At 48.5% G+C, this 27,337-nt stretch overlaps 11 non-coding genes across 11 annotated transcripts; all 11 read right to left on the bottom strand.

Annotated features, from left to right (window-relative positions):
- Positions 1-342: 342 nt before the first annotated feature.
- TRNAP-AGG (transfer RNA proline (anticodon AGG)) lies at positions 343-414 on the bottom strand. The gene has a single exon. It is a non-coding gene; the product is annotated as a tRNA-Pro (tRNA).
- Positions 415-3,464: 3,050 nt separating this feature from the next.
- TRNAV-CAC (transfer RNA valine (anticodon CAC)) lies at positions 3,465-3,537 on the bottom strand. Its single transcript has one exon. It is a non-coding gene; the product is annotated as a tRNA-Val (tRNA).
- A 3,081-nt stretch (positions 3,538-6,618) lies between these two features.
- On the bottom strand, positions 6,619-6,730 carry TRNAL-CAA (transfer RNA leucine (anticodon CAA)). The gene is made up of 2 exons: positions 6,693-6,730; positions 6,619-6,664 (listed from the first exon to the last, which is right to left on the bottom strand). It is a non-coding gene; the product is annotated as a tRNA-Leu (tRNA).
- Positions 6,731-7,037: 307 nt separating this feature from the next.
- TRNAV-CAC (transfer RNA valine (anticodon CAC)) lies at positions 7,038-7,110 on the bottom strand. Its single transcript has one exon. It is a non-coding gene; the product is annotated as a tRNA-Val (tRNA).
- Positions 7,111-10,621: 3,511 nt separating this feature from the next.
- Positions 10,622-10,694, bottom strand: TRNAV-CAC (transfer RNA valine (anticodon CAC)). Its single transcript has one exon. It is a non-coding gene; the product is annotated as a tRNA-Val (tRNA).
- Positions 10,695-14,205: 3,511 nt separating this feature from the next.
- TRNAV-CAC (transfer RNA valine (anticodon CAC)) lies at positions 14,206-14,278 on the bottom strand. The gene has a single exon. It is a non-coding gene; the product is annotated as a tRNA-Val (tRNA).
- Positions 14,279-17,775: 3,497 nt separating this feature from the next.
- Positions 17,776-17,848, bottom strand: TRNAV-CAC (transfer RNA valine (anticodon CAC)). The gene has a single exon. It is a non-coding gene; the product is annotated as a tRNA-Val (tRNA).
- A 387-nt stretch (positions 17,849-18,235) lies between these two features.
- On the bottom strand, positions 18,236-18,307 carry TRNAT-AGU (transfer RNA threonine (anticodon AGU)). Its single transcript has one exon. It is a non-coding gene; the product is annotated as a tRNA-Thr (tRNA).
- Positions 18,308-21,813: 3,506 nt separating this feature from the next.
- On the bottom strand, positions 21,814-21,885 carry TRNAT-AGU (transfer RNA threonine (anticodon AGU)). The gene has a single exon. It is a non-coding gene; the product is annotated as a tRNA-Thr (tRNA).
- Positions 21,886-24,504: 2,619 nt separating this feature from the next.
- On the bottom strand, positions 24,505-24,616 carry TRNAL-CAA (transfer RNA leucine (anticodon CAA)). The gene is made up of 2 exons: positions 24,579-24,616; positions 24,505-24,550 (listed from the first exon to the last, which is right to left on the bottom strand). It is a non-coding gene; the product is annotated as a tRNA-Leu (tRNA).
- Positions 24,617-24,923: 307 nt separating this feature from the next.
- TRNAL-CAA (transfer RNA leucine (anticodon CAA)) lies at positions 24,924-24,996 on the bottom strand. Its single transcript has one exon. It is a non-coding gene; the product is annotated as a tRNA-Leu (tRNA).
- Positions 24,997-27,337: the final 2,341 nt, after the last annotated feature.

Here is a 27,337-nt window from a genome sequence, read left to right as displayed (position 1 = left end):
GCACGATTTCCTCTATACTTTATCAGCAGTTGCTCGGAATGCGAGGGGTAAGTGTGAAAATTGCAGCGGTGTCAGCCAGCATGCATACACTCAGACGTCCTGAAAAATCCCACAGCTGCGGGCAGAGACAGACAAATATCTGATGCCTAAATGCCAGGAAAGAGAGCCTGTGAAATCATCACACAGGGCGCACTGAGAGCAAGCAGGAAGGAAGCCAAGGCATTGTAATCCATTTTTCGCCTGAGGCAAAAAATATGTATTGCGCAACAATGCTTCGAGTGGAATGAGAAATGTTGAGGGGTTGTGTACTTTGAGCAGGATTTGATTGTTTTCCGCTAAAATGGGCTCGTCCGGGATTTGAACCCGGGACCTCTCGCACCCTAAGCGAGAATCATACCCCTAGACCAACGAGCCTGGGCACAGAAGTGCAACGGCTCCGACCCTGCTCGGAGGTTTGGTGACAGAGAGTGGGAGACTACATCCCAAAGCAAGAAACTGCACATGGTGCTCTCTTCTGCAGTACGACTAGAGTCATTTGCATGGTCTTCATCGAACATGACATAAAAAGCCTCTATCCTTTAGACATTTTGGCCCAGATTTACAAGAAAATGACTAAGCGCGACGCTGTGCCAAATTTTCAAGCCCCACGCGCCGTCATTTTCAAAATGTAGGGAAGCGCCGTATTTAGTAGAATACAGCGCACCCCTGTGCTTCCCCCTGCACCAGCTCTAAATTAGCTGCTGAGCGCCAATGCAGCCGTTCTTGCACCATGGTACAAGGATGACTGCGTTGAGGGGGAAATTGTTTTTGTGCAGGAAGGGACACCTTCCTGCCCAAAAAAAAAATCTTCAATGGTGATTTGCTCTTACTTCTATGTGTGCTGCAGAATGCATCACACATAGAAAGAGCAAAAACAAGGAGAAATGAAAACATTTCTCCTCAGTGTGCCACTCTAACGACACCCCTGGGATGGCGTTGGATTTTGGCGCTGACGCAGATTTACGCCAACTCCTAAATCTGGAGCAGCATCAAAATGCTATGGTGTTGCTGTGGCATACTCCCAACAACACCCATTGCACGCCCCTTCCAGGGAACGCGCTGCGTGCTAAGGGGCCGTATTTACAAGGTGGTGTTAAGCCACAAAAAGTGGCTGAACGCCATCTTGTAAATACCGCGCAGTGCATAGTGCCACCGGGGCGTCACTAAAAGTGATGCTCCCGTGGCGATAGGGCGTTGTAAGTCTGGCACTTTATTTGCTCAAGGTGTGTGTTCTTGGTGAGGGCAGGAAAGCTATTTTCGCTCTCGTACCTTCCTTCCTTGGCTGGCTTGAATGCTGTAGGCTCAGGCTTCATTGCAAAGGTCAAACAGTGAGCAACTGACTGCCGTAAGCTGGCGCAACTCCTCTTGGTGAGCTGTGACAGATGCCCCAGGAGCGTAGTACCTCACGATGGTGAGGGATAGACACAGTCTCTTTTATCTCAGCTTGCCTGTCAGGTGAGGCAGGAAATGCAAATACTGTGAAAAAGCCCAGCGACTCGAACCAGGGACCTTTCGCATGTGAGGTGTGCATGATAACCACTACACTACACAAACAGACACACTTGCCGGCTTGCTTCATGTGGCTATACATTGTACTGGAACCACCACACTATGGAAACAGACACACCTGCTTGCTCTATGTGGCTATGCATTGGACTGGGATGCAAGGATGAGGGCCAATGTTCATGACGCTCAAAGCTGAGCCTTCCGGAACACGATCTCTTCCCTTGGAAGAAAGGAACTGGGATCACTTTCATTCCAAGAGGTGATTTCAGAACTGGACCCGAAATTACCATGGAGAAGCACTGTGCATTTAATGTTCCTACGAGCACTGCTGCTCCAGCACAGAAAAGCAGTTGCAAAGAAATCTTGCATACCTTCATGATGCTGAACCGTCTCGACGCCAGTATAAAGCATGTATTGCATTGCAACATGACATCTTACAAGAGTGAAAAGCAGAAATACTCCTGTTTAAAACACAGACTGAACCTATAAAGGTAGGGGTTTGTCTGGGATTTGAACCAAGGTCCTCTCACACCCGAAGCGAGAATCATACCCCTATACCAACTAGACTGCCGCTGCATAGTCATTTGAAACATCTTCTGAAGCGTCTTTCAGAAAAGCAGGGCCATTTGGAGGCTCTCTCTCTCTAAGCGTGCCATAGCAATTGATGTTTTCTGTCAAGGATTTTTTGTTTGTCTCTAGCAAGGCAAGAGGTAGTCAAAATGCCCTGTGCCAGTGAGCTGAACTAGGGCACTGATGTGAAAAGCAGACCCTTTCTGGTAGTTGTAACCCGCTGCAAGTCATGGACCCTTGCACCTTAGACTTCCCAACCAGAAGCACTGAAGGGCCTGCTAGCTCTTGAGCCAGAGGAGCATGCCTCTTGGATTCAAGCACACTTGCTCGATCAGCGCTCGATCAGCGCTCGATCAGGCGAGATTTATATTAGTGGCTCATAGGCCTGAAACACTCACCTGGGTACGCAGGGTGGCTGATTTCCCGGAATGGCCCTTGATGGGGAAATCACCTCCTTTCCCCCGCCTCATTTCAGAATTGTGTGCTAGTCGCAAGACAGTGTTCAGGGGTTCATGGGTACTGCCTACTCCCAGCTGCCTCTCTGTCTTCTTCATGTAAATTGCAAGTCACGAGGAGGCACCATTGCCAATATGCTCCGCCCACCTTACCAAGAAACCTAGTTTGAGCTTGTCTGCCTGTGTTGTTGCAGGGGCAGTGTCTTCTTTGCCCAAAAGGTGGCAGGAGAGCCTCACTTCAAACAATAGAATCAACTGCTTAAGTAGAAACCAGCATGGTAGTTACTGTCATAAAGTGCAGCTCTAACAGAAGGTGTGCCTGAGACGCCCCTTCCAGTAATACACAGAATTTTGATTGAGGGCCCAGCCGATGGGTTGGTGGATTTCTCCTCACATGCCACAGCAGCTTCCAAAGATAGTGGTGTGAGGAGCTGGCTCTGCAAGCAGAGCAAGATTTAAGGGAAGAAAATAAACCTGTCAGAAGTGGGATTTGAACCCACGCCTCCATGAAGAGACCAGAAGGCTCAGCTTCACTGAAGATCAAGCTCTCTTGAGTCTGGCGCCTTAGACCACTCGGCAATCCTGACAGCCAAAACAGTGTGCAGGTCGGACTCGTCAGTCTGCACTTGTTGATTTTGCCGCTTGCAATGTTCCTATCAAAGTCACAGCTTTAAAGGCCCCACAATATAACATGGCCAACAAAAAAAAAAAAAAACAGAACAAGAAACAATGCACATGCACGACCACCGAGGGATGCAGATAACTTTTTAGCGTCCTGCAATAGTAAAGCACGTTTTACACAGGTCACAAGTTTTTAAAGGTCAATTCTGTCTAAGTGTGCATTGAGAGAGACTGAGGTTTTAGGGAGCAAACACAAAAGCTGCTGCTTCCAAGTGTTTCTGCCCGGTCTCGAACCGGGGACCTTTCGCGTGTGAGGCGAACGTGATAACCACTACCCTACAGAAACAAGCTTGCTGGTTTGACTGAAGGAGCACAGTTCCCCTCATATGTTTGCACGATTTCCTCTATACTTTATCAGCAGTTGCTCGGAATGCGAGGGGTAAGTGTGAAAATTGCAGCGGTGTCAGCCAGCATGCATACACTCAGACGTCCTGAAAAATCCCACAGCTGCGGGCAGAGTCAGACAAATATCTGATGCCTAAATTCCAGGAAGGAGAGCCTGTGATATCATCACACATGGCGAACTGAGAGCAAGCAGGAAGGAAGCCAAGGCATTGTAATCCATTTTTCGCCTGGGGCAAAAAATATGTTTTGCGCAACAATGCTTCGAGTGGAATGAGAAATGTTGAGGGGTTGTGTATTTTGAGCAGGATTTGATTGTTTTCCGCTAAAATGGGCTCGTCCGGGATTTGAACCCGGGACCTCTCGCACCCTAAGGGAGAATCATACCCCTAGACCAACGAGCCTGGGCACAGAAATGCAACGGCTCCCACCCTGCTCGGAGGTTTGGTGACAGAGAGTGGGAGACTACATCCCAAAGCAAGAAACTGCACATGGTGCTCTCTTCTGCAGTACGACTAGAGTCATTTGCCTGGTCTTGATCGAACATGACATAAAAAGCCTCTATCCTTTAGACATTTTGGCCCAGATTTACAAGAAAATGACTAAGCGCGACGCTGTGCCAAATTTGCAAGCCCCACGCGCCGTCATTTTCAAAATGCAGGGAAGCGCCGTATTTAGTAGAATACAGCGCACCCCTGTGCTTCCCCCTGCGCCAGCTCTAAATTAGCTGCTGAGCGCCAATGCAGCCGTTCTTGCACCATGGTACAAGGATGACTGCGTTGAGGGGGAAATTGTTTTTGTGCAGGAAGGGACACCTTCCTGCCCAAAAAAGAAATCTTCAATGGTGATTTGCTCTTACTTCTATGTGTGCTGCAGAATGCATCACACATAGAAAGAGCAAAAACAAGGAGAAATGAAAACATTTCTCCTCAGTGCGCCACTCTAACGACACCCCTGGGATGGCGTTGGATTTTGGCGCTGACGCAGATTTACGCCAACTCCTAAATCTGGAGCAGCATCAAAATGCTATGGTGTTGCTGTGGCACACTCCCAACAACACCCATTGCACGCCCCTTCCAGGGAACGCGCTGCGTGCTAAGGGGCCGTATTTACAAGGTGGTGTTAAGCCACAAAAAGTGGCTGAACGCCATCTTGTAAATACCGCGCAGTGCATAGTGCCACCGGGGCGTCACTAAAAGTGATGCTCCGGTGGCGATAGGGCCTTGTAAGTCTGGCACTTTATTTGCTCAAGGTGTGTGTTCTTGGTGAGGGCAGGAAAGCTATTTTCGCTCTCGTACCTTCCTTCCTTGGCTGGCTTAAATGCTGTAGGCTCAGGCTTCATTGCAAAGGTCAAACAGTGAGCAACTGACTGCCGTAAGCTGGCGCAACTCCTCTTGGTGAGCTGTGACAGATGCCCCAGGAGCGTAGTACCTCACGATGGTGAGGGATAGACACAGTCTCTTTTATCTCAGCTTGCCTGTCAGGTGAGGCAGGAAATGCAAGTACTGTGAAAAAGCCCAGCGACTCGAACCAGGGACCTTTCGCATGTGAGGTGCGCATGATAACCACTACACTACACAAACAGACACACTTGCCGGCTTGCTTCATGTGGCTATGCATTGTACTGGAACCACCACACTATGGAAACAGACACACCTGCTTGCTTTATGTGGCTATGCATTGGACTGGGATGCAAGGATGAGGGCCAATGTTCATGACGCTCAAAGCTGAGCCTTCCGGAACACGATCTCTTCCCTTGGAAGAAAGGAACTGGGATCACTTTCATTCCAAGAGGTGATTTCAGAACTGGACCCGAAATTACCATGGAGAAGCACTGTGCATTTAATGTTCCTACGAGCACTGCTGCTCCAGCACAGAAAAGCACTTGCAAAGAAATCTCGCATACCTTCATGATGCTAAACCGTCTCGACGCCAGTATAAAGCATGTATCGCATTGCAACATGACATCTTACAAGAGTGAAAAGCAGAAATACTCCTGTTTAAAACACAGACTGAACCTATAAAGGTAGGGGTTTGTCTGGGATTTGAACCGAGGTTCTCTCACACCCGAAGCGAGAATCATACCCCTATACCAACTAGACTGCCGCTGCATAGTCATTTGAAACATCTTCTGAAGCGTCTTTCAGAAAAGCAGGGCCATTTGGAGGCTCTCTCTCTCTAAGCGTGCCATAGCAATTGATGTTTTCTGTCAAGGATTTTTTGTTTGTCTCTAGCAAGGCAAGAGGTAGTCAAAATGCCCTGTGCCAGTGAGCTGAACTAGGGCACTGATGTGAAAAGCAGACCCTTTCTGGTAGCTGTAACCCGCTGCAAGTCATGGACCCTTGCACCTTAGACTTCCCAACCAGAAGCACTGAAGGGCCTGCTAGCTCTTGAGCCAGAGGAGCATGCCTCTTGGATTCAAGCACACTTGCTCGATCAGCGCTCGATCAGGCGAGATTTATATTAGTGGCTCATAGGCCTGAAACTCTCACCTGGGAGACGCAGGGTGGCTGATTTCCCGGAATGGCCCTTGATGGGGAAATCACCTCCTTTTCACCGCCTCATTTCAGAATTGTGTGCTAGTCGCAAGACAGTGTTCAGGGGTTCATGGGTACTGCCTACTCCCAGCTGCCTCTCTGTCTTCTTCATGTAAATTGCAAGTCACGAGGAGGCACCATTGCCAATATGCTCCGCCCACCTTACCAAGAAACCTAGTTTGAGCTTGTCTGCCTGTGTTGTTGCAGGGGCAGTGTCTTCTTTGCCCAAAAGGTGGCAGGAGAGCCTCACTTCAAACGATAGAATCAACTGCTTAAGTAGAAACCAGCATGGTAGTTACTGTCATAAAGTGCAGCTCTAACAGAAGGTGTGCCTGAGACACCCCTTCCAGTAATACACAGAATTTTGATTGAGGGCCCAGCCGATGGGTTGGTGGATTTCTCCTCACATGCCACAGCAGCTTCCAAAGATAGTGGTGTGAGGAGCTGGCTCTGCAAGCAGAGCAAGATTTAAGGGAAGAAAATACACCTGTCAGAAGTGGGATTTGAACCCACGCCTCCATGAAGAGACCAGAAGGCTCAGCTTCACTGAAGATCAAGCTCTCTTGAGTCTGGCGCCTTAGACCACTCGGCCATCCTGACAGCCAAAACAGTGTGCAGGTCGGACTCTTCAGTCTGCACTTGTTGATTTTGCCGCTTGCAATGTTCCTATCAAAGTCACAGCTTTAAAGGCCCCACAATATAACATGGCCAAGAAAAAAAAAAAAAAAAAGAACAAGAAACAATGCACATGCACGACCACCGAGGGATGCAGATAACTTTTTAGCATCCTGCAATAGTAAAGCACGTTTTACACAGGTCACAAGTTTTTAAAGGTCATTTCTGTCTAAGTGTGCATTGAGAGAGACTGAGGTTTTAGGGAGCAAACACAAAAGCTGCTGCTTCCAAGTGTTTCTGCCCGGTCTCGAACCGGGGACCTTTCGCATGTGAGGCGAACGTGATAACCACTACACTACAGAAACAAGCTTGCTGGTTTGACTGAAGGAGCACAGTTCCCCTCATATGTTTGCACGATTTCCTCTATACTTTATCAGCAGTTGCTCGGAATTCGAGGGGTAAGTGTGAAAATTGCAGCGGTGTCAGCCAGCATGCATACACTCAGACGTCCTGAAAAATCCCACAGCTGCGGGCAGAGACAGACAAATATCTGATGCCTAAATGCCAGGAAGGAGAGCCTGTGAAATCATCACACAGGGCGCACTGAGAGCAAGCAGGAAGGAAGCCAAGGCATTGTAATCCATTTTTCGCCTGAGGCAAAAAATATGTTTTGCGCAACAATGCTTCGAGTGGAATGAGAAATGTTGAGCGGTTGTGTATTTTGAGCAGGATTTGATTGTTTTCCGCTAAAATGGGCTCGTCCGGGATTTGAACCCGGGACCTGTCGCACCCTAAGCGAGAATCATACCCCTAGACCAACGAGCCTGGGCACAGAAATGCAACGGCTCCGACCCTGCTCGGAGGTTTGGTGACAGAGAGTGGGAGACTACATCCCAAAGCAAGAAACTGCACATGGTGCTCTCTTCTGCAGTACGACTAGAGTCATTTTCATGGTCTTCATCGAACATGACATAAAAAGCCTCTATCCTTTAGACATTTTGGCCCAGATTTACAAGAAAATGACTAAGCGCGACGCTGTGCCAAATTTGCAAGCCCCACGCGCCGTCATTTTCAAAATGCAGGGAAGCGCCGTATTTAGTAGAATACAGCGCACCCCTGTGCTTCCCCCTGCGCCAGCTCTAAATTAGCTGCTGAGCGCCAATGCAGCCGTTCTTGCACCATGGTACAAGGATGACTGCGTTGAGGGGGAAATTGTTTTTGTGCAGGAAGAGACACCTTCCTGCCCAAAAAAAAAATCTTCAATGGTGATTTGCTCTTACTTCTATGTGTGCTGCAGAATGCATCACACATAGAAAGAGCAAAAACAAGGAGAAATGAAAACATTTCTCCTCAGTGCGCCACTCTAACGACACCCCTGGGATGGCGTTGGATTTTGGCGCTGACGCAGATTTACGCCAACTCCTAAATCTGGAGCAGCATCAAAATGCTATGGTGTTGCTGTGGCACACTCCCAACAACACCCATTGCACGCCCCATCCAGGGAACGCGCTGCGTGCTAAGGGGCCGTATTTACAAGGTGGTGTTAAGCCACAAAAAGTGGCTGAACGCCATCTTGTAAATACCGCGCAGTGCATAGTGCCACCGGGGCGTCACTAAAAGTGATGCTCCGGTGGCGATAGGGCCTTGTAAGTCTGGCACTTTATTTGCTCAAGGTGTGTGTTCTTGGTGAGGGCAGGAAAGCTATTTTCGCTTTCGTACCTTGCTTCCTTGGCTGGCTTGAATGCTGTAGGCTCAGGCTTCATTGCAAAGGTCAAACAGTGAGCAACTGACTGCCGTAAGCTGGCGCAACTCCTCTTGGTGAGCTGTGATAGATGCCCCAGGAGCGTAGTACCTCACGATGGTGAGGGATAGACACAGTCTCTTTTATCTCAGCTTGCCTGTCAGGTGAGGCAGGAAATGCAAATACTGTGAAAAAGCCCAGCGACTCGAACCAGGGACCTGTCGCATGTGAGGTGCGCATGATAACCACTACACTACACAAACAGACACACTTGCCGGCTTGCTTCATGTAGCTATGCATTGTACTGGAACCACCACACTATGGAAACAGACACACCTGCTTGCTTTATGTGGCTATGCATTGGACTGGGATGCAAGGATGAGGGCCAATGTTCATGACGCTCAAAGCTGAGCCTTCCGGAACACGATCTCTTCCCTTGGAAGAAAGGAACTGGGATCACTTTCATTCCAAGAGGTGATTTCAGAACTGGACCCGAAATTACCATGGAGAAGCACTGTGCATTTAATGTTCCTACGAGCACTGCTGCTCCAGCACAGAAAAGCAGTTGCAAAGAAATCTCGCATACCTTCATGATGCTGAACCGTCTCGACGCCAGTATAAAGCATGTATTGCATTGCAACATGACATCTTACAAGAGTGAAAAGCAGAAATACTCCTGTTTAAAACACAGACTGAACCTATAAAGGTAGGGGTTTGTCTGGGATTTGAACCGAGGTCCTCTCACACCCGAAGCGAGAATCATACCCCTATACCAACTAGACTGCCGCTGCACAGTCATTTGAAACATCTTCTGAAGCGTCTTTCAGAAAAGCAGGGCCATTTGGAGGCTCTCTCTCTCTAAGCGTGCCATAGCAATTTATGTTTTCTGTCAAGGATTTTTTGTTTGTCTCTAGCAAGGCAAGAGGTAGTCAAAATGCCCTGTGCCACTGAGCTGAACTAGGACACTGTTGTGAAAAGCAGACCCTTTCTGGTAGTTGTAACCCGCTGCAAGTCATGGACCCTTGCACCTTAGACTTCCCAACCAGAAGCACTGAAGGGCCTGCTAGCTCTTGCGCCAGAGGAGCATGCCTCTTGGATTCAAGCACACTTGCTCAATCAGCGCTCAATCAGCGCTCGATCAGGCAAGATTTATATTAGTGGCTCATAGGCCTGAAACACTCACCTGGGAGACGCAGGGTGGCTGATTTCCCAGAATGGCCCTTGATGGGGAAATCACCTCCTTTCCCCCGCCTCATTTCAGAATTGTGTGCTAGTCGCAAGACAGTGTTCAGGGGTTCATGGGTACTGCCTACTCCCAGCTGCCTCTCTGTCTTCTTCATGTAAATTGCAAGTCACAAGGAGGCACCATTGCCAATATGCTCCGCCCACCTTACCAAGAAACCTAGTTTGAGCTTGTCTGCCTGTGTTGTTGCAGGGGCAGTGTCTTCTTTGCCCAAAAGGTGGCAGGAGAGCCTCACTTCAAACGATAGAATCAACTGCTTAAGTAGAAACCAGCATGGTAGTTACTGTCATAAAGTGCAGCTCTAACAGAAGGTGTGCCTGAGACGCCCCTTCCAGTAATACACAGAATTTTGATTGAGGGCCCAGCCAATGGGTTGGTGGATTTCTCCTCACATGCCACAGCAGCTTCCAAAGATAGTGGTGTGAGGAGCTGGCTCTGCAAGCAGAGCAAGATTTAAGGGAAGAAAATACAACTGTCAGAAGTGGGATTTGAACCCACGCCTCCATGAAGAGACCAGAAGGCTCAGCTTCACTGAAGATCAAGCTTTCTTGAGTCTGGCGCCTTAGACCACTCGGCCATCTTGACAGCCAAAACAGTGTGCAGGTCGGACTCTTCAGTCTGCACTTGTTGATTTTGCCGCTTGCAATGTTCCTATCAAAGTCACAGCTTTAAAGGCCCCACAATATAACATGGCCAAGAAAAAAAAAAAAAAAAAGAACAAGAAACAATGCACATGCACGACCACCGAGGGATGCAGATAACTTTTTAGCGTCCTGCAATAGTAAAGCACGTTTTACACAGGTCACAAGTTTTTAAAGGTCATTTCTGTCTAAGTGTGCATTGAGAGAGACTGAGGTTTTAGGGAGCACACACAAAAGCTGCTGCTTCCAAGTGTTTCTGCCCGGTCTCGAACCGGGGACCTTTCGCGTGTGAGGCGAACGTGATAACCACTACACTACAGAAACAAGCTTGCTGGTTTGACTGAAGGAGCACAGTTCCCCTCATATGTTTGCACGATTTCCTCTATACTTTATCAGCAGTTGCTCGGAATGCGAGGGGTAAGTGTGAAAATTGCAGCGGTGTCAGCCAGCATGCATACACTCAGACGTCCTGAAAAATCCCACAGCTGCGGGCAGAGACAGACAAATATCTGATGCCTAAATGCCAGGAAGGAGAGCCTGTGAAATCATCACACAGGGCGCACTGAGAGCAAGCAGGAAGGAAGCCAAGGCATTGTAATCCATTTTTCGCCTGAGGCAAAAAATATGTTTTGCGCAACAATGCTTCGAGTGGAATGAGAAATGTTGAGGGGTTGTGTATTTTGAGCAGGATTTGATTGTTTTCCGCTAAAATGGGCTCGTCCAGGATTTGAACCCGGGACCTGTCGCACCCTAAGCAAGAATCATACCCCTAGACCAACGAGCCTGGGCACAGAAATGCAACGGCTCCGACCCTGCTCGGAGGTTTGGTGACAGAGAGTGGGAGACTACATCCCAAAGCAAGAAACTGCACATGGTGCTCTCTTCTGCAGTACGACTAGAGTCATTTGCCTGGTCTTGATCGAACATGACATAAAAAGCCTCTATCCTTTAGACATTTTGGCCCAGATTTACAAGAAAATGACTAAGCGCGACGCTGTGCCAAATTTGCAAGCCCCACGCGCCGTCATTTTAAAAATGCAGTGAAGCGCCTTATTTAGTAGAATACAGCGCACCCCTGTGCTTCCCCCTGCGCCAGCTCTAAATTAGCTGCTGAGCGCCAATGCAGCCGTTCTTGCACCATGGTACAAGGATGACTGCGTTGAGGGGGAAATTGTTTTTGTGCAGGAAGGGACACCTTCCTGCCCAAAAAAAAAATCTTCACTGGTGATTTGCTCTTACTTCTATGTGTGCTGCAGAATGCATCACACATAGAAAGAGCAAAAACAAGGAGAAATGAAAACATTTCTCCTCAGTGCGCCACTCTAACGACACCCCTGGGATGGCGTTGGATTTTGGCGCTGACGCAGATTTACGCCAACTCCTAAATCTGGAGCAGCATCAAAATGCTATGGTGTTGCTGTGGCACACTCCCAACAACACCCATTGCACGCCCCTTCCAGGGAACGCGCTGCGTGCTAAGGGCCCGTATTTACAAGGTGGTGTTAAGCCACAAAAAGTGGCTGAACGCCATCTTGTAAATACCGCGCAGTGCATAGTGCCACCGGGGCGTCACTAAAAGTGATGCTCCGGTGGCGATAGGGCCTTGTAAGTCTGGCACTTTATTTGCTCAAGGTGTGTGTTCTTGGTGAGGGCAGGAAAGCTATTTTCGCTCTCGTACCTTGCTTCCTTGGCTGGCTTGAATGCTGTAGGCTCAAGCTTCATTGCAAAGGTCAAACAGTGAGCAACTGACTGCCGTAAGCTGGCGCAACTCCTCTTGGTGAGCTGTGATAGATGCCCCAGGAGCGTAGTACCTCACGATGGTGAGGGATAGACACAGTCTCTTTTATCTCAGCTTGCCTGTCAGGTGAGGCAGGAAATGCAAATACTGTGAAAAAGCCCAGCGACTCGAACCAGGGACCTTTCGCATGTGTGGTGCGCATGATAACCACTACACCACACAAACAGACACACTTGCCGGCTTGCTTCATGTGGCTATGCATTGTACTGGAACCACCACACTATGGAAACAGACACACCTGCTTGCTTTATGTGGCTATGCATTGGACTGGGATGCAAGGATGAGGGCCAATGTTCATGACGCTCAAAGCTGAGCCTTCCGGAACACGATCTCTTCCCTTGGAAGAAAGGAACTGGGATCACTTTCATTCCAAGAGGTGATTTCAGAACTGGACCCGAAATTACCATGGAGAAGCACTGTGCATTTAATGTTCCTACGAGCACTGCTGCTCCAGCACAGAAAAGCAGTTGCAAAGAAATCTCGCATACCTTCATGATGCTGAACCGTCTCGACGCCAGTATAAAGCATGTATTGCATTGCAACATGACATCTTACAAGAGTGAAAAGCAGAAATACTCCTGTTTAAAACACAGACTGAACCTATAAAGGTAGGGGTTTGTCTGGGATTTGAACCGAGGTCCTCTCACATCCGAAGCGAGAATCATACCACTATACCAACTAGACTGCCGCTGCACAGTCATTTGAAACATCTTCTGAAGCGTCTTTCAGAAAAGCAGGGCCATTTGGAGGCTCTCTCTCTCTAAGCGTGCCATAGCAATTGATGTTTTCTGTCAAGGATTTTTTGTTTGTCTCTAGCAAGGCAAGAGGTAGTCAAAATGCCCTGTGCCAGTGAGCTGAACTAGGACACTGATGTGAAAAGCAGACCCTTGCTGGTAGTTGTAACCCGCTGCAAGTCATGGACCCTTGCACCTTAGACTTCCCAACCAGAAGCACTGAAGGGCCTGCTAGCTCTTGCGCCAGAGGAGCATGCCTCTTGGATTCAAGCACACTTGCTCAATCAGCGCTCAATCAGCGCTCGATCAGGCAAGATTTATATTAGTGGCTCATAGGCCTGAAACACTCACCTGGGAGACGCAGGGTGGCTGATTTCCCGGAATGGCCCTTGATGGGGAAATCACCTCCTTTCCCCCGCCTCATTTCAGAATTGTGTGCTAGTCGCAAGACAGTGTTCAGGGGTTCATGGGTACTGCCTACTCCCAGCTGCCTCTCTGTCTTCTTCATGTAAATTGCAAGTCACGAGGAGGCACCATTGCCAATATGCTCCGCCCACCTTACCAAGAAACCTAGTTTGAGCTTGTCTGCCTGTGTTGTTGCAGGGGCAGTGTCTTCTTTGCCCAAAAGGTGGCAGGAGAGCCTCACTTCAAACGATAGAATCAACTGCTTAAGTAGAAACCAGCATGGTAGTTACTGTCATAAAGTGCAGCTCTAACAGAAGGTGTGCCTGAGACGCCCCTTCCAGTAATACACAGAATTTTGATTGAGGGCCCAGCCGATGGGTTGGTGGATTTCTCCTCACATGCCACAGCAGCTTCCAAAGATAGTGGTGTGAGGAGCTGGCTCTGCAAGCAGAGCAAGATTTAAGGGAAGAAAATACACCTGTCAGAAGTGGGATTTGAACCCACGCCTCCATGAAGAGACCAGAAGGCTCAGCTTCACTGAAGATCAAGCTCTCTTGAGTCTGGCACCTTATACCACTCGGCCATCCTGACAGCCAAAACAGTGTGCAGGTCGGACTCTTCAGTCTGCACTTGTTGATTTTGCCGCTTGCAATGTTCCTATCAAAGTCACAGCTTTAAAGGCCCCACAATATAACATGGCCAAGAAAAAAAGAAAAAAACAGAACAAGAAACAATGCACATGCACGAACACCGAGGGATGCAGATAACTTTTTAGCGTCCTGCAATAGTAAAGCACGTTTTACACAGGTCACAAGTTTTTAAAGGTCATTTCTGTCTAAGTGTGCATTGAGAGAGACTGAGGTTTTAGGGAGCAAACACAAAAGCTGCTGCTTCCAAGTGTTTCTGCCCGGTCTCGAACCGGGGACCTTTCGCGTGTGAGGCGAACGTGATAACCACTACACTACAGAAACAAGCTTGCTTGTTTGACTGAAGGAGCACAGTTCCCCTCATATGTTTGCACGATTTCCTCTATACTTTATCAGCAGTTGCTCGGAATGCGAGGGGTAAGTGTGAAAATTGCAGCGGTGTCAGCCAGCATGCATACACTCAGACGTCCTGAAAAATCCCACAGCTGCGGGCAGAGACAGACAAATATCTGATGCCTAAATGCCAGGAAAGAGAGCCTGTGAAATCATCACACAGGGCGCACTGAGAGCAAGCAGGAAGGAAGCCAAGGCATTGAAATCCATTTTTCGCCTGAGGCAAAAAATATGTTTTGCGCAACAATGCTTCGAGTGGAATGAGAAATGTTGAGGGGTTGTGTATTTTGAGCAGGATTTGATTGTTTTCCGCTAAAATGGGCTCGTCTGGGATTTGAACCTGGGACCTCTTGCACCCTAAGCGAGAATCATACCCCTAGACCAACGAGCCTGGGCACAGAAATGCAACGGCTCCGACCCTGCTCGGAGGTTTGGTGACAGAGAGTGGGAGACTACATCCCAAAGCAAGAAACTGCACATGGTGCTCTCTTCTGCAGTACGACTAGAGTCATTTGCATGGTCTTCATCGAACATGACATAAAAAGCCTCTATCCTTTAGACATTTTGGCCCAGATTTACAAGAAAATGACTAAGCGCGACGCTGTGCCAAATTTGCAAGCCCCACGCGCCGTCATTTTCAAAATGCAGGGAAGTGCCGTATTTAGTAGAATACAGCACACCCCTGTGCTTCCCTCTGCGCCAGCTCTAAATTAGCTGCTGAGCACCAATGCAGCCGTTCTTGCACCATGGTACCAGGATGACTGCGTTGAGGGGGAAATTGTTTTTGTGCAGGAAGGGACACCTTCCTGCCCAAAAAAAAATCTTCAATGGTGATTTGTTCTTACTTCTATGTGTGCTGCAGAATGCATCACACATAGAAAGAGCAAAAACAAGGAGAAATGAAGACATTTCTCCTCAGTGCGCCACTCTAACGACACCCCTGGGATGGCGTTGGATTTTGGCGCTGATGCAGATTTACGCCAACTCCTAAATCTGGAGCAGCATCAAAATGCTATGGTGTTGCTGTGGCACACTCCCAACAACACCCATTGCACGCCCCTTCCAGGGAACGCGCTGCGTGCTAAGGGGCCGTATTTACAAGGTGGTGTTAAGCCACAAAAAGTGGCTGAACGCCATCTTGTAAATACCGCGCAGTGCATAGTGCCACCGGGGCGTCACTAAAAGTGATGCTCCGGTGGCGATAGGGCCTTGTAAGTCTGGCACTTTATTTGCTCAAGGTGTGTGTTCTTGGTGAGGGCAGGAAAGCTATTTTCGCTCTCGTACCTTCCTTCCTTGGCTGGCTTGAATGCTGTAGCCTCAGGCTTCATTGCAAAGGTCAAACAGTGAGCAACTGACTGCCGTAAGCTGGCGCAACTCCTCTTGGTGAGCTGTGACAGATGCCCCAGGAGCGTAGTACCTCACGATGGTGAGGGATAGACACAGTCTCTTTTATCTCAGCTTGCCTGTCAGGTGAGGCAGGAAATGCAAATACTGTGAAAAAGCCCAGCGACTCGAACCAGGGACCTTTCGCATGTGAGGTGCGCATGATAACCACTACACTACACAAACAGACACACTTGCCGGCTTGCTTCATGTGGCTATGCATTGTACTGGAACCACCACACTATGGAAACAGACACACCTGCTTGCTTTATGTGGCTATGCATTGGACTGGGATGCAAGGATGAGGGCCAATGTTGATGACGCACAAAGCTGAGCATCCGGAACACGATCTCTTCCCTTGGAAGAAAGGAACTGGGATCACTTTCATTCCAAGAGGTGAATTCAGAACTGGACCCGAAATTACCATGGAGAAGCACTGTGCATTTAATGTTCCTACGAGCACTGCTGCTCCAGCACAGAAAAGCAGTTGCAAAGAAATCTTGCATACCTTCATGATGCTGAACCGTCTCGACGCCAGTATAAAGCATGTATTGCATTGCAACATGACATCTTACAAGAGTGAAAAGCAGAAATACTCCTGTTTAAAACACAGACTGAACCTATAAAGGTAGGGGTTTGTCTGGGATTTGAACCGAGGTCCTCTCACACCCGAAGCGAGAATCATACCCCTATACCAACTAGACTGCCGCTGCATTGTCATTTGAAACATCTTCTGAAGCGTCTTTCCGAAAAGCAGGGCCATTTGGAGGCTCTCTCTCTCTAAGCGTGCCATAGCAATTGATGTTTTCTGTCAAGGATTTTTTGTTTGTCTCTAGCAAGGCATGAGGTAGTCAAAATGCCCTGTGCCAGTGAGCTGAACTAGAGCACTGATGTGAAAAGCAGACCCTTTCTGGTAGTTGTAACCCGCTGCAAGTCATGGACCCTTGCACCTTAGACTTCCCAACCAGAAGCACTGAAGGGCCTGCTAGCTCTTGAGCCAGAGGAGCATGCCTCTTGGATTCAAGCACACTTGCTCGATCAGCGCTCGATCAGGTGAGATTTATATTAGTGGCTCATAGGCCTGAAACACTCACCTGGGAGACGCAGGGTGGCTGATTTCCCGGAATGGCCCTTGATGGGGAAATCACCTCCTTTCCCCCGCCTCATTTCAGAATTGTGTGCTAGTCGCAAGACAGTGTTCAGGGGTTCATGGTTACTGCCTACTCCCAGCTGCCTCTCTGTCTTCTTCATGTAAATTGCAAGTCACGAGGAGGCACCATTGCCAATATGCTCCGCCCACCTTACCAAGAAACCTAGTTTGAGCTTGTCTGCCTGTGTTGTTGCAGGGGCAGTGTCTTCTTTGCCCAAAAGGTGGCAGGAGAGCCTCGCTTCAAACGATAGAATCAACTGCTTAAGTAGAAACCAGCATGGTAGTTACTGTCATAAAGTGCAGCTCTAACAGAAGGTGTGCCTGAGACGCCCCTTCCAGTGATACACAGAATTTTGATTGAGGGCCCAGCCGATGGGTTGGTGGATTTCTCCTCACATGCCACAGCAGCTTCCAAAGATAGTGGTGTGAGGAGCTGGCTCTGCAAGCACAGCAAGATTTAAGGGAAGAAAATACACCTGTCAGAAGTGGGATTTGAACCCACGCCTCCATGAAGAGACCAGAAGGCTCAGATTCACTGAAGATCAAGCTCTCTTGAGTCTGGCGCCTTAGACCACTCGGCCATCTTGACAGCCAAAACAGTGTGCAGGTCGGACTCTTCAGTCGGCACTTGTTGATTTTGCCGCTTGCAATGTTCCTATCAAAGTCACAGCTTTAAAGGCCCCACAATATAACATGGCCAAGAAAAAAAAAAAAAACAGAACAAGAAACAATGCACGTGCACGACCACCGAGGGATGCAGATAACTTTTTAGCGTCCTGCAATAGTAAAGCACGTTTTACACAGGTCACAAGTTTTTAAAGGTCATTTCTGTCTAAGTGTGCATTGAGAGAGACTGAGGTTTTAGGGAGCAAACACAAAAGCTGCTGCTTCCAAGTGTTTCTGCCCGGTCTCGAACCGGGGACCTTTCGCGTGTGAGGCGAACGTGATAACCACTACACTACAGAAACAAGCTTGCTGGCTTAATTGAAGGAGCACAGTTCCCCTCATATGTTTGCACGATTTCCTCTATACTTTATCAGCAGTTGCTCGGAATGCGAGGGGTAAGTGTGAAAATTGCAGCGGTGTCAGCCAGCATGCATACACTCAGACGTCCTGAAAAATCCCACAGCTGCAGCAGAGACAGACAAATATCTGATGCCTAAATGCCAGGAAAGAGAGCCTGTGAAATCATCACACAGGGCGCACTGAGAGCAAGCAGGAAGGAAGCCAAGGCATTGTAATCCATTTTTCGCCTGAGGCAACAAATATGTTTTGCGCAACAATGCTTCGAGTGGAATGAGAAATGTTGAGGGGTTGTGTATTTTGAGCAGGATTTGATTGTTTTCCGCTAAAATGGGCTCGTCGGGGATTTGAACCCGGGACATCTCGCACACTAAGCGAGAATCATACCCCTAGACCAACGAGCCTGGGAACAGAAATGCAACGGCTCCGACCCTGCTCGGAGGTTTGGTGACAGAGAGTGGGAGACTACATCCCAAAGCAAGAAACTGCACATGGTGCTCTCTTATGCAGTACGACTAGAGTCATTTGCATGGTCTTCATCGAACATGACATAAAAAGCCTCTATCCTTTAGACATTTTGGCCCAGATTTACAAGAAAATGAGTAAGCGCGACGCTGTGCCAAATTTGCAAGCCCCACGCGCCGTCATTTTCAAAATGCAGGGAAGCGCCGTATTTAGTAGAATACAGCGCACCCCTGTGCTTCCCCCTGCGCCAGCTCTAAATTAGCTGCTGAGCGCCAATACAGCCGTTCTTGCACCATGGTACAAGGATGACTGCGTTGAGGGGGAAATTGTTTTTGTGCAGGAAGGGACACCTTCCTGCCCCAAAAAAAAATCTTCAATGGTGATTTGCTCTTACTTCTATGTGTGCTGCAGAATGCATCACACATAGAAAGAGCAAAAACAAGGAGAAATGAAAACATTTCTCCTCAGTGCGCCACTCTAACGACACCCCTGGGATGGCGTTGGATTTTGGCGCTGACTCAGATTTACCCCAACTCCTAAATCTGGAGCAGCATCAAAATGCTATGGTGTTGCTGTGGCAAACTCCCAACAACACCCATTGCACGCCCCTTCCAGGGAACGCGCTGCGTGCTAAGGGGCCGTATTTATAAGGTGGTGTTAAGCCACAAAAAGGGGCTGAACGCCATCTTGTAAATACCGCGCAGTGCATAGTGCCACCGGGGCGTCACTAAAAGTGATGCTCCGGTGGCGATAGGGCCTTGTAAGTCTGGCACTTTATTTGCTCAAGGTGTGTGTTCTTGGTGAGGGCAGGAAAGCTATTTTCGCTCTCGTACCTTCCTTCCTTGGCTGGCTTGAATGCTGTAGGCTCAGGCTTCATTGCAAAGGTCAAACAGTGAGCAACTGACTGCCGTAAGCTGGCGCAACTCCTCTTGGTGAGCTGTGACAGATGCCCCAGGAGCGTAGTACCTCACGATGGTGAGGGATAGACAGTGTCTCTTTTATCTCAGCTTGCCTGTCAGGTGAGGCAGGAAATGCAAATACTGTGAAAAAGCCCAGCGACTCGAACCAGGGACCTTTCGCATGTGAGGTGCGCATGATAACCACTACACTACACTACACAAACAGACACACTTGCCGGCTTGCTTCATGTGGCTATGCATTGAACTGGAACCACCACACTATGGAAACAGACACACCTGCTTGCTTTATGTGGCTATGCATTGGACTGGGATGCAAGGATGAGGGCCAATGTTCATGACGCTCAAAGCTGAGCCTTCCGGAACACGATCTCTTCCCTTGGAAGAAAGGAACTGGGATCACTTTCATTCCAAGAGGTGATTTCAGAACTGGACCCGAAATTACCATGGAGAAGCACTGTGCATTTAATGTTCCTACGAGCACTGCTGCTCCAGCACAGAAAAGCAGTTGCAAAGAAATCTTGCATACCTTCATGATGCTGAACCGTCTCGACGCCAGTATAAAGCATGTATTGCATTGCAAAATGACATCTTACAAGAGTGAAAAGCAGAAATACTCCTGTTTAAAACACAGACTGAACCTATAAAGGTAGGGGTTTGTCTGGGATTTGAACCGAGGTCCTCTCACACCCGAAGCGAGAATCATACCCCTATACCAACTAGACTGCCGCTGCATAGTCATTTGAAACATCTTCTGAAGCGTCTTTCAGAAAAGCATGGCCATTTGGAGGCTCTCTCTCTCTAAGCGTGCCATAGCAATTGATGTTTTCTGTCAAGGATTTTTTGTTTGTCTCTAGCAAGGCAAGAGGTAGTCAAAATGCCCTGTGTCAGTGAGCTGAACTAGGGCACTGATGTGAAAAGCAGACCCTTTCTGGTAGTTGTAACCCGCTGCAAGTCATGGACCCTTGCACCTTAGACTTCCCAACCAGAAGCACTGAAGGGCCTGCTAGCTCTTGAGCCAGAGGAGCATGCCTCTCGGATTCAAGCACACTTGCTCCATCAGCGCTCTATCAGGCGAGATTTATATTAGTGGCTCATAGGCCTGAAACACTCACCTGGGAGACGCAGGGTGGCTGATTTCCCGGAATGGCCCTTGATGGGGAAATCACCTCCTTTCCCCCGCCTCATTTCAGAATTGTGTGCTAGTCGCAAGACAGTGTTCAGGGGTTCATGGGTACTGCCTACTCCCAGCTGCCTCTCTGTCTTCTTCATGTAAATTGCAAGTCACGAGGAGGCACCATTGCCAATATGCTCCGCCCACCTTACCAAGAAACCTAGTTTGAGCTTGTCTGCCTGTGTTGTTGCAGGGGCAGTGTCTTCTTTGCCCAAAAGGTGGCAGGAGAGCCTCACTTCAAACGATAGAATCAACTGCTTAAGTAGAAACCAGCATGGTAGTTACTGTCATAAAGTGCAGCTCTAACAGAAGGTGTGCCTGAGACGCCCCTTCCAGTAATACACAGAATTTTGATTGAGGGCCCAGCCGATGGGTTGGTGGATTTCTCCTCACATGCCACAGCAGCTTCCAAAGATAGTGGTGTGAGGAGCTGGCTCTGCAAGCAGAGCAAGATTTAAGGGAAGAAAATACACCTGTCAGAAGTGGGATTTGAACCCACACCTCCATGAAGAGACCAGAAGGCTCAACTTCACTGAAGATCAAGCTCTCTTGAGTCTGGCGCCTTAGACCACTCGGCCATCCTGACAGCCAAAACAGTGTGCAGGTCGGACTCTTCAGTCTGCACTTGTTGATTTTGCCGCTTGCAATGTTCCTATCAAAGTCACAGCTTTAAAGGCCCCACAATATAACATGGCCAAGAAAAAAAAAAAAAAACAGAACAAGAAACAATGCACATGCACGACCACCGAGGGATGCAGATATCTTTTTAGCGTCCTTCAATAGTAAAGCACGTTTTACACAGGTCACAAGTTTTTAAAGGTCATTTCTGTCTAAGTGTGCATTGAGAGAGACTGAGGTTTTAGGGAGCAAACACAAAAGCTGCTGCTTCCAAGTGTTTCTGCCCGGTCTCGAACCGGGGACCTTGCGCGTGTGAGGCGAACGTGATAGCCACTACAATACAGAAACAAGCTTGCTGGTTTGAATGAAGGAGCACAGTTCCCCTCATATGTTTGCACGATTTCCTCTATACTTTATCAGCAGTTGCTCGGAATGCGAGGGGTAAGTGTGAAAATTGCAGCGGTGTCAGCAAGCATGCATACACTCAGACGTCCTGAAAAATCCCACAGCTGCGGGCAGAGACAGACAAATATCTGATGCCTAAATGCCAGGAAAGAGAGCTTGTGAAATCATCACACAGGGCGCACTGAGAGCAAGCAGGAAGGAAGCCAAGGCATTGTAATCCATTTTTCGCCTGAGGCAAAAAATATGTTTTGCGCAACAATGCTTCGAGTGGAATGAGAAATGTTGAGGGGTTGTGTATTTTGAGCAGGATTTGATTGTTTTCCACTAAAATGGGCTCGTCGGGGATTTGAACCCAGGACATCTCGCACACTAAGCGAGAATCATACCCCTAGACCAACGAGCCTGGGAACAGAAATGCAACGGCTCCGACCCTGCTCGGAGGTTTGGTGACAGAGAGTGGGAGACTACATCCCAAAGCAAGAAACTGCACATGGTGCTCTCTTCTCAGTACGACTAGAGTCATTTGCATGGTCTTCATCGAACATGACATAAAAAGCCTCTATCCTTTAGACATTTTGGCCCAGATTTACAAGAAAATGACTAAGCGCGACGCTGTGCCAAATTTGCAAGCCCCACGCGCCGTCATTTTCAAAATGCAGGGAAGCGCCGTATTTAGTAGAATACAGCGCACCCCTGTGCTTCCCCCTGCGCCAGCTCTAAATTAGCTGCTGAGCACCAATGCAGCCGTTCTTGCACCATGGTACCAGGATGACTGCGTTGAGGGGGAAATTGTTTTTGTGCAGGAAGGGACACCTTCCTGCCCAAAAAAAAATCTTCAATGGTGATTTGTTCTTACTTCTATGTGTGCTGCAGAATGCATCACACATAGAAAGAGCAAAAACAAGGAGAAATGAAGACATTTCTCCTCAGTGCGCCACTCTAACGACACCCCTGGGATGGCGTTGGATTTTGGCGCTGACGCAGATTTACGCCAACTCCTAAATCTGGAGCAGCATCAAAATGCTATGGTGTTGCTGTGGCACACTCCCAACAACACCCATTGCACGCCCCTTCCAGGGAACGCGCTGCGTGCTAAGGGGCCGTATTTACAAGGTGGTGTTAAGCCACAAAAAGTGGCTGAACGCCATCTTGTAAATACCGCGCAGTGCATAGTGCCACCGGGGCGTCACTAAAAGTGATGCTCCGGTGGCGATAGGGCCTTGTAAGTCTGGCACTTTATTTGCTCAAGGTGTGTGTTCTTGGTGAGGGCAGGAAAGCTATTTTCGCTCTCGTACCTTCCTTCCTTGGCTGGCTTGAATGCTGTAGCCTCAGGCTTCATTGCAAAGGTCAAACAGTGAGCAACTGACTGCCGTAAGCTGGCGCAACTCCTCTTGGTGAGCTGTGACAGATGCCCCAGGAGCGTAGTACCTCACGATGGTGAGGGATAGACACAGTCTCTTTTATCTCAGCTTGCCTGTCAGGTGAGGCAGGAAATGCAAATACTGTGAAAAAGCCCAGCGACTCGAACCAGGGACCTTTCGCATGTGAGGTGCGCATGATAACCACTACACTACACAAACAGACACACTTGCCGGCTTGCTTCATGTGGCTATGCATTGTACTGGAAACACCACACTATGGAAACAGACACACCTGCTTGCTTTATGTGGCTATGCATTGGACTGGGATGCAAGGATGAGGGCCAATGTTCATGACGCTCAAAGCTGAGCCTTCCGGAACACAATCTCTTCCCTTGGAAGAAAGGAACTGGGATCACTTTCATTCCAAGAGGTGATTTCAGAACTGGACCCGAAATTACCATGGAGAAGCACTGTGCATTTAATGTTCCTACGAGCACTGCTGCTCCAGCACAGAAAAGCAGTTGCAAAGAAATCTTGCATACCTTCATGATGCTGAACCGTCTCGACGCCAGTATAAAGCATGTATTGCATTGCAACATGACATCTTACAAGAGTGAAAAGCAGAAATACTCATGTTTAAAACACAGACTGAACCTATAAAGGTAGGGGTTTGTCTGGGATTTGAACCGAGGTCCTCTCACACCCGAAGCGAGAATCATACCCCTATACCAACTAGACTGCCGCTGCATAGTCATTTGAAACATCTTCTGAAGCGTCTTTCTGAAAAGCATGGCCATTTGGAGGCTCTCTCTCTCTAAGCGTGCCATAGCAATTGATGTTTTCTGTCAAGGATTTTTTGTTTGTCTCTAGCAAGGCAAGAGGTAGTCAAAATGCCCTTTGCCAGTAAGCTGAACTAGGGCACTGATGTGAAAAGCAGACCCTTTCTGGTAGTTGTAACCCGCTGCAAGTCATGGACCCTTGCACCTTAGACTTCCCAACCAGAAGCACTGAAGGGCCTGCTAGCTCTTGAGCCAGAGGAGCATGCCTCTTGGATTCAAGCACACTTGCTCGATCAGCGCTCGATCAGGCGAGATTTATATTAGTGGCTCATAGGCCTGAAACACTCACCTGGGAGACGCAGGGTGGCTGATTTCCCGGAATGGCCCTTGATGGGGAAATCACCTCCTTTCCCCCGCCTCATTTCAGAATTGTGTGCTAGTCGCAAGACAGTGTTCAGGGGTTCATGGGTACTGCCTACTCCCAGCTGCCTCTCTGTCTTCTTCATGTAAATTGCAAGTCACAAGGAGGCACCATTGCCAATATGCTCCGCCCACCTTACCAAGAAACCTAGTTTGAGCTTGTCTGCCTGTGTTGTTGCAGGGGCAGTGTCTTCTTTGCCCAAAAGGTGGCAGGAGAGCCTCACTTCAAACGATAGAATCAACTGCTTAAGTAGAAACCAGCATGGTAGTTACTGTCATAAAGTGCAGCTCTAACAGAAGGTGTGCCTGAGACGCCCCTTCCAGTAATACACAGAATTTTGATTGAGGGCCCAGCCGATGGGTTGGTGGATTTCTCCTCACATGCCACAGCAGCTTCCAAAGATAGTGGTGTGAGGAGCTGGCTCTGCAAGCAGAGCAAGATTTAAGGGAAGAAAATACACCTGTCAGAAGTGGGATTTGAACCCACGCCTCCATGAAGAGACCAGAAGGCTCAGCTTCACTGAAGATCAAGCTCTCTTGAGTCTGGCGCCTTAGACCACTCGGCCATCCTGACAGCCAAAACAGTGTGCAGGTCGGACTCTTCAGTCTGCACTTGTTGATTTTGCCGCTTGCAATGTTCCTATCAAAGTCACAGCTTTAAAGGCCCCACAATATAACATGGCCAAGAAAAAAAAAAAAAAACAGAACAAGAAACAATGCACATGCACGACCACCGAGGGATGCAGATAACTTTTTAGCGTCCTTCAATAGTAAAGCACGTTTTACACAGGTCACAAGTTTTTAAAGGTCATTTCTGTCTAAGTGTGCATTGAGAGAGACTGAGGTTTTAGGGAGCAAACACAAAAGCTGCTGCTTCCAAGTGTTTCTGCCCGGTCTCGAACCGGGGACCTTTCGCGTTTGAGGCGAACGTGATAGCCACTACACTACAGAAACAAGCTTGCTGGTTTGACTGAAGGAGCACAGTTCCCCTCATATGTTTGCACGATTTCCTCTATACTTTATCAGCAGTTGCTCGGAATGCGAGGGGTAAGTGGGAAAATTGCAGCGGTGTCAGCCAGCATGCATACACTCAGACGTCCTGAAAAATCCCACAGCTGCGGGCAGAGACAGACAAATATCTGATGCCTAAATGCCAGGAAAGAGAGCCTGTGAAATCATCACACAGGGCGCACTGAGAGCAAGCAGGAAGGAAGCCAAGGCATTGTAATCCATTTTTCGCCTGAGGCAAAAAATATGTTTTGCGCAACAATGCTTCGAGTGGAATGAGAAATGTTGAGGGGTTGTGTATTTTGAGCAGGATTTGATTGTTTTCCACTAAAATGGGCTCATCGGGGATTTGAACCCGGGACCTCTCGCACCCTAAGTGAGAATCATACCCCTAGACCAACGAGCCTTGGCACAGAAATGCAACGGCTCCGACCCTGCTCGGAGGTTTGGTGACAGAGAGTGGGAGACTACATCCCAAAGCAAGAAACTGCACATGGTGCTCTCTTCTGCAGTACGACTAGAGTCATTTGCATGGTCTTCATCGAACATGACATAAAAAGCCTCTATCCTTTAGACATTTTGGCCCAGATTTACAAGAAAATGACTAAGTGCGACGCTGTGCCAAATTTGCAAGCCCCACGCGCCGTCATTTTCAAAATGCAGGGAAGCGCCGTATTTAGTAGAATACAGCGCACCCCTGTGCTTCCCCCTGCGCCAGCTCTAAATTAGCTGCTGAGCGCCAATGCAGCCGTTCTTGCACCATGGTACAAGGATGACTGCGTTGAGGGGGAAATTGTTTTTGTGCAGGAAGGGACACCTTCCTGCCCAAAAAAAAAATCTTCAATGGTGATTTGCTCTTACTTCTATGTGTGCTGCAGAATGCATCACACATAGAAAGAGCAAAAACAAGGAGAAATGAAAACATTTCTCCTGAGTGCGCCACTCTAACGACACCCCTGGGATGGCGTTGGATTTTGGCGCTAACGCAGATTTACGCCAACTCCTAAATCTGGAGCAGCATCAAAATGCTATGGTGTTGCTGTGGCACACTCCCAACAACACCCATTGCACGCCCCTTCCAGGGAACGCGCTGCGTGCTAAGGGGCCGTATTTACAAGGTGGTGTTAAGCCACAAAAAGTGGCTGAACGCCATCTTGTAAATACCGCGCAGTGCATAGTGCCACCGGGGCGTCACTAAAAGTGATGCTCCGGTGGCGATAGGGCCTTGTAAGTCTGGCACTTTATTTGCTCAAGGTGTGTGTTCTTGGTGAGGGCAGGAAAGCTATTTTCGCTCTCGTACCTTCCTTCCTTGGCTGGCTTGAATGCTGTAGGCTCAGGCTTCATTGCAAAGGTCAAACAGTGAGCAACTGACTGCCGTAAGCTGGCGCAACTCCTCTTGGTGAGCTGTGACAGATGCCCCAGGAGCGTAGTACCTCACGATGGTGAGGGATAGACACAGTCTCTTTTATCTCAGCTTGCCTGTCAGGTGAGGCAGGAAATGCAAATACTGTGAAAAAGCCCAGCGACTCGAACCAGGGACCTTTCGCATGTGAGGTGCGCATGATAACCACTACACTACACAAACAGACACACTTGCCGGCTTGCTTCATGTGGCTATGCATTGTACTGGAACCACCACACTATGGAAACAGACACACCTGCTTGCTTTATGTGGCTATGCATTGGACTGGGATGCAAGGATGAGGGCCAATGTTCATGACGCTCAAAGCTGAGCCTTCCGGAACACGATCTCTTCCCTTGGAAGAAAGGAACTGGGATCACTTTCATTCCAAGAGGTGATTTCAGAACTGGACCCGAAATTACCATGGAGAAGCACTGTGCATTTAATGTTCCTACGAGCACTGCTGCTCCAGCACAGAAAAGCAGTTGCAAAGAAATCTCGCATACCTTCATGATGCTGAACCGTCTCGACGCCAGTATAAAGCATGTACTGCATTGCAACATGACATCTTACAAGAGTGAAAAGCAGAAATACTCCTGTTTAAAACACAGACTGAACCTATAAAGGTAGGGGTTTGTCTGGGATTTGAACCGAGGTCCTCTCACACCCGAAGCGAGAATCATACCCCTATACCAACTAGACTGCCACTGCATAGTCATTTGAAACATCTTCTGAAGCGTCTTTCCGAAAAGCAGGGCCATTTGGAGGCTCTCTCTCTCTAAGCGTGCCATAGCAATTGATGTTTTCTGTCAAGGATTTTTTGTTTGACTCTAGCAAGGCAAGAGGTAGTCAAAATGCCCTGTGCCAGAGAGCTGAACTAGGACA

This window comes from Pleurodeles waltl, unplaced genomic scaffold (genome assembly GCF_031143425.1).
Source record: "Pleurodeles waltl isolate 20211129_DDA unplaced genomic scaffold, aPleWal1.hap1.20221129 scaffold_91, whole genome shotgun sequence".
NCBI lineage: Eukaryota > Metazoa > Chordata > Amphibia > Caudata > Salamandridae > Pleurodeles > Pleurodeles waltl.
This window is presented reverse-complemented; position numbering and strand designations above follow the sequence as displayed.